The following is a 6960-nucleotide window of genomic DNA, read 5'->3' as shown; positions in this document are numbered from 1 at the left end:
AAAAGGTGAGGTCCGAGTTGGCAGCTCGTACCAAACGTAATATCAAGAAGCCAAGCGGCTTGTTGTGCTAGTTGTTCGAACATTTTGTTAAAACGGCGCTAGAAACATGGAAAGATAATGTGTGTTTGACTTTCTATCCGTCCGTGTTTCTAGCACTCTTTTAAGATAATGTTAGGAAGCCGTACGTCCAGTCCTAGACCATACGTCAGCTGCCAGCTACCGCCTCTCACTTCTTCTTTCTTCGCTCTTCGGACAAGAACGGACAGGCATCGAACATGCACGGTGAAATGGCGAGACTGTGGCCCCCCATGTAACTCTCGCTACAAAAATACATCTACACGTTACCGTGCATCGATGACTCAGTGGACAGATTACGGCGTGCTAAGTATTTTTCATCTCTTGACTTGTAAAGCGGCTATAGACAAATCGAAGTGGACGAAAGAGACCGAGAAAAAAAAGCCTTTCTCGCTCAGGTGGCCCATAAAAATTCTAAGTATTCTCATTTCGATTGTGTTCTGCCTAGCTGCAGTCCAACATATGATGGACACCTCAAGTGGCAGATCGGTGTTGTGTACTTGGACTAAGTCGCTTTTTAGGAACATTTGAACAACACCTCAAACGCCTTCAATCAGTCCTAGAAGACCTTCGTTCTGTGGAGGGGAACTCACATCGGGTATACAGAACTCAAGTTTCTTGGTCATATTGTGAATGATGACGGAGTACACCCGGATTGTTTCCTGTTTCAGCTAACTAGAAAGCTGTTCAGTGCGTTGTGGGTCTGTACTCGTTATCAGCAATTCCCTGCGGACTTTTCTCAGATTGCGGAACCCCTGACGCGCCTCACAAGGTATGACACCTCCTTTGCGTGGTATTCTAAGCAGCAGATGGCTTCCTCTTCGCTTTGCGAGCACTTTGAAACCTTCCCTGTTCTGGCGCACTTCGAAGAGGCTGACGCCAAGGTGCACACTGACTCCCGCAACATCGGTCTTGGGGCGGTCCTCCTTCAGGGTCAAAACGAAATTGAGAGAATAGCCTGTGCTAGCAGTACTCTCTCTGGTGATGAAACGAATTAGGCCTTGTCAGAAAAAGGAAAGCCTTGCGGTCATTGTATCATATCATTGCCGGTGCCCGTTTGTTATCACTAGCTCATGTGAAAAGTGGTGCACTGCCTCCTCTCTTCCTAACCCTGCCTTCTCTCCCCGCGGTCCTATATATGCATGAGCCGTAATAAAGCTGTAGGTTGTTCCCTGACGGTGCCGTTCGTCATTCCGGTCGACTACTCGATACATGCTGTCAAAAGTGGGATAGCCACTTTCGTCCGAGAGCAGCGGTGGCGGTTGCCGACTACAAGAGCAAGAATGGATAGCATCAGACCACCGGAACAACTGCGCATCACCGGAGACGGCGGTAAGAGCTGGAGCATCTTCAAGCAGAAGTTTGAAATATTTTGGCAAGCAACGTCGTGCAGTGAAAAGCCAAGATCCAGTGCCGTGAAAACTGCACAGCTTCTCAGCTTTGCGGGTGAAGACGCGTTAGAAGTCTTCAATAACTTCATGTTTGCCACAGGGGAAAGCAAAGAGGACTTTGATAAAGTGGTCGCAAAGTTCGAGTCGTACTGCGTCGAGCAGCAAAATGACGTTCACGAACGATACCTATTTCGCACTCGCATTCAAGAAAAAGGGGAGTCCTTCGAGCAGTTCCTTCGGGATCTTAAGAAACAAGCCAGGCATTGCAACTTTGGCACAATGGTCGACGACATGGTGCGCGATCAAATCGTTTTTGGCACAAACTCTCCCAAACTTCGGGAGAAGATGCTAAGGGACAAAAAGTTGACGCTTGAAAAAGCTGTTGCTTTATGCAAGATAGCGGAGACTGGAGCCCGTCAAAACGAAGTTTGGAACGCAGGAAAAGAAGAGACGGACGTGGATGCCGTTTACTCGAGCACGCATACTTCAAAAGCCTCGAGACGTCCTTAACGAGACAGCCGGTGCACTCGCTGCGGCCGAGTACACGCCCCTCGCCGTTGCGCAGCATATGGAAAGACATGCTACTCGTGCCATGGGCTGAACCACTTCGCGTCTTGCTGCAGAACTGCGGGTGTAAATGAGATGCAGCAAGAAAGCTTCGAAGTGCTAACCGACGCTGTTGAAACCGTCGACAGCAACCGCGAGTGGCGCATCAAGGCGAAGATGGGCAGCCGAGAAGTGGTGTTTAAAGTTCACACTGGCTCACAAGCTAACATCATACCCTTGTCGGTGTACCGCAAGTTACGTATGGCTGCATTGCAACCCAGTTATACCACACTCCGGTCTTATAACGGTGGGCTCATCAAGCATTGCGGCGTGGTTGCAACAAGCGTACTAGTTGGAGACAGAGAGGTGGCCGCTGACTTTTTTGTGGTAAGAAAGGACCACCAAGCCATTTTGGGACTTGAAACAAGCGAGCGATTGGGCCTGATCCAACGAGCGGTAGAGGCAGTAACGACCACAGCGGGAGGTGTAGCCAAGCAGTTTCCTGGACTGTTCAAGCGGACCGGATTGCTTCAGCGAAAACACAGAATAACGCTCCGCAAGGACGCCGTACCCGTCGCACAGCCGGCGTGAAGAGTGCCACTGTCTCTTCAGCAACCGCTGCGTGCCGAACTGGACAGGATTGAACAAGAGGGCATCGTACGGAAAATGAGCAACCCGACTGACTGGGTAAGCCCATTAGTCATTGTGCGCAAAAAAAGACGGCAAGTTGAGAGTATGTCTTGACACCAGGAAGATTAACGAGAGTCTGAAACGAGAGCACTAGCAGATGCCTTGTCGAGAGGACATTGAGGCGGAGCTGGCAGGCGCGAAATTTTTCTCTCGTTTGGATGCGAATGCGGTGTTTCATAAAATTCCGCTCGATGAGGACTCGTCAAAAATATGCACTTTCGCGACGCCCTTTGGACGCTTTTGTTTTCTACGCCTTCCGTTCGGCCCAGCCTTAGCCAGCGAAGTGTTCCAGAAAGCCCTGAATGAGATATTTGATGGCCTCCCAGGTGTGCGAGTGTATGTAGACGATGTTCTAATTTGGGGTGTAACTAGGGCAGAGCATGACGAACGGCTGCATAACGTCCTAAGGGCGGCTGAAGGGGCAGGACTGACCTTTAACGAGGCAAAATGTCAGTTCGGTGTTGAAGAAATTGCATTCTTGGGCGACATTATTAGCAGCAGAGGCATAAGACCAAACCACACCCTCGTGAAGTGCCTTCTAAAAATTCCAAAACCGAAAGATAAACAAGCGGTGCAGAGAATGCTTGGCGTTGTGAACTACTTTAGCAAATACTTACCAGCACTAGCTCAGCAAACGACAGCGTTGCGGTCCTTTATCAAGCAGAATGCGCTGTTTGAGTGGACACTTAATCATGAGAAGGACTGGCAGGACATTTGCAAAGCATTGACCAAAGCACCTCTTCTGGCAATATTTGACCCAACTATGGAAACGAAAGTGACATCAGACGCATCAAAATCTGGCATAGGCTCAGCCCTGCTACAGCGTCACCGGGCTACCTTCAGAGCGGTAGCATATGCATCTCGAGTCCTGACAGAAGCCGAGCAACGATATTCACAAATTGAAAAAGAAGCACTTGCCCTTGTCTTTGGTTGCGAAAAATTCCATCATTTTGTTTATGGCCATCCGATATCTTTAGAAAGTGACCAGCGGCCGCTGATGGATATCGCTAAGAAAGCAATTGGGGACATGCCGCCTAGAGTGCAACGTTTCTTTTTGCGGCTTTTAAAGTACAACTACGTATTATCGTATGTTCCTGGCAAACAGATGGTGCTCGCCGATATGCTGTCAAGGTCGCCGCTTCCTGCTGATGTCGTCGCTGTGGACACGGATGATGTCGAAGTGCACGCCATCAATGTCCTATCGTCAACCGTGAGTGAAAGAGCAATGACGCGTCTTGTGCGCGAGACATCGGCGGATCTGAAGGGTGTGATCGAGCGCATTTCGACAGGCGGGCCTATAGACGGGTGTTTGAAGCCTATCGCGCCGGAGCTATCAGTTGTGAACGGCGTACTCATGAAGGGCACCAGGGTCATAATTCCCACAAGCATGCGTGCCGAGATATTGCAGCGCATTCATGCAGGCCACCTCGGTATAGCCAAGAGCAAAGCAAGAGCTAGGCAACTGATTTAGTGGCCTGGGATGAACTCTGACATAGAATCATTGAACCAGAAGTGTGGAATCTGCAGGAAGTACGCCTACAGTCAGCCAGCAGAACCACTAATGCTTCGTTCAACGCCGAATCAAGCTTGGCAGCGTGTTGGTGCCGATATATTTCAATACGGGGGAAAGTACTATTTGTGCGCCTATGACGCAATGTCAAATTTCCCGGAGGTAGAGAAGCTCTCTGATCTGAGTGCGAGCACAGTCATTGACAAGCTCAGTGCAATGTTTTCAAGATATGGCATCCCAGCTGAACTTTGCACCCACCGATAATGGACCTCAATTTTCTAGCCGCGAGTTTGCACTTTCTTCGAAACTGTATGACTTTAATCACACTACATCCAACCCACAATTTCCACGCTCAAATGGTCTGGCTGAAAAGGGCGTGCAGGGGATCAAAAGGATTCTTAAGACAAGAGAAAGAAATGAAGATTTTTGGCTTGATGTATTAAATTACAGGACGAGTTCATTGGAAGACGGCCGATCGCCTGCAGAGCTGCTTCAAGGAAGAAGTATTCTCACTCCATTACCTGACTTCCGCCCGCAGCCGGCCATCCAGGTCGGCATGCACAAGCAGTCGAGCCAGAACTGCCGGAACCTGCCAGCTCTTGCAGAAGGTGACGTCGTACGGATAAAAGGGTCCTCCTGGAAAAGAAAAGCTAAAGTGATATCACCTGCCGGACCACGGTCCTATCACGTTCAAACCGGCGGAAGCATCTTGAGGCGCAACCGGCAGCACTTGCTCGCCACAAGGGAGCGCTTCACTTCATACTCATCGGACGGCAGCGACTTTGCTGACGACCTACCGACTGGAGCCCAGCATGTCACCTCATCACCTCAGGAGCCTACAGGCACTTCTGCGACAGCACAGCCTCCGCTCCCAAGGTGGTCCACGCGACCCACAAGGCAACCCATGCATTTAGGCTATGACAGGAACTTTCAACAAATATACTAACGACTGATTTTTATTATTAAAGGAGGGGGATGTATCATATCGGTGCCGGTGCCCGTTTGTTATCACCAGCTCATGTGAAACGTGCTGCACTGCCTCCTCTCTTCCTAACCTTGCCTTGTCTCCCCACGGTCCTATATATGCACGAGCCGTAATAAAGTGGGGGGTTGTTCCCTGACGGTGCCGTTCGTCATTCCGGTCGACTACTCGATACAGTCATGTCGATCACTATTAACTTTTGCCCTCTGCTTACGGCCGACCACTTTAAGTCGCGACGGGCTGTCATTGTTTGTGCTCGTTGATAAACCTGCGAGGCCCATCTGAACGACTTGCACTCTGGAGTCTACGGCTTCAGGAGTTGGAAAGAACAGTTGTTTATAAGTTCCGTTGCAAACATAAAGACAATAACACGCTGTCACAGACACCCGTTGACACTGGTGATGCTGCAGCCGATGACGGCGGCTTTCTAGGTAACCAAAGCGCATCTGAGCCGGCAAAGAGCTGGTCCAGGAGTCGTTCTACTCATTGACTATCTGAGAGGGCGAGATAACACACTCCTTCAACGCCTATCACGGCGGCTTGGTTTCTTCTGTGTGCTACAATGTGTCCTCTATAAGAGGAACTCTCAGAGCCAAGAAAGAACTTGCATTCTGGATATCGATGCGAGCTTCATGCGTGCATTCTCCTAGCATGCCACGACAAACAGACGTCTGACAATTTGGGTTGCACAAAGACGTTTTCTCAGGCACCTACTGCTCTAAAAAGCTGTGTAAGAAGCTGCCGTGAATGCCAGCGCCGTAAGACAACGCCCCTTAAGCCTGCTGGATTTCTCAAGCTCGTTAGAGCCCCGCGTAATTTGTTCGACCAAACTTAGTTGGATATCATCGGCCCCTTTCCTTTGTCGCACGCGGGCAACTAATGAATAGTAGTCGCTACTGATTATTCGACTTGATGCACAGAGACAAAGGCAGTTTCTCGTGCCACAGCTTGCAAAATACCCGAGTGTTTCATGCACAACATCGTTTTTATGTCATGTCTCCCCTTCATACGTCATTACCAACAGAGGAACAGCCTTCAAGGCGCAAGTCATCGACCAGACATTTGATCTGAATTGCACGGCACTATTTTCGCAAGGCCACAGCGAACCATCCACAGAGTAACAGCCTTAGCAAAATGTTCAAAAACACGATTGGGAATATGTTGTCAATGTACGTCGATGTGCAGCACAAGTCCTGGGATGAGGGCTGCCGTACGACACCTTTGCCTACAATACGGTCTTACAGCAAGCAATGCGCTTCACGGCATTTTCTCTTGTCAACGGACGTGAAGTTCAGAGTATGCTTGATTTCATACTGAGGAAACCCGCAAGCTCGTCCGTGTGATTATCCGACGGCAGCAGACGTCTGATGCGCACCGCTACAACCTTCGCTATCGACACGTTGAATATAAACTTGGTGCCCAAGTCTGCGTATGGAACACAGTTTTCCGTCCAGACTTTTTAAAAGAAACACCTTTTTCGTGACTTCGGGCTTTACAGAGTATTACGTCGTGTCAGTGACCTCAGTTATGGAGTTATTCCAGACGGCACCGCCCAATCAAAACGTCAAAAGCCCAGGTTCGACAATGTGCATACTGTACGGCTGAAGCCATACTACCCGCATTCGCATATGACCGCCGCTGTGACCGTTGTCTTAATTTTCGCACCGTTGTTTCCTGCTGTCATTTTTTTCCATTTTTTGGGAAGGCGACTAATGCTACCTAGCATTGCCAGCTGGCGCATGACTAAAGACGGAAGAACGACGAAG

General features: G+C 49.6%; 1 pseudogene; it reads left to right on the top strand.

Moving 5' to 3' along the window:
- The first annotated feature begins 1710 nt into the window (after positions 1-1710).
- On the top strand, positions 1711-4352 carry LOC146175209 (uncharacterized; annotated as a pseudogene).
- The last annotated feature ends 2608 nt before the right edge of the window (positions 4353-6960 follow it).

The sequence above is a fragment of the Amblyomma maculatum genome, chromosome 11, assembly GCF_055883805.1.
Source record: "Amblyomma maculatum isolate TAMU_Amacu chromosome 11, ASM5588380v1, whole genome shotgun sequence".
In the NCBI taxonomy this organism is placed as follows: Eukaryota; Metazoa; Arthropoda; class Arachnida; order Ixodida; family Ixodidae; genus Amblyomma; species Amblyomma maculatum.
This window is presented reverse-complemented; position numbering and strand designations above follow the sequence as displayed.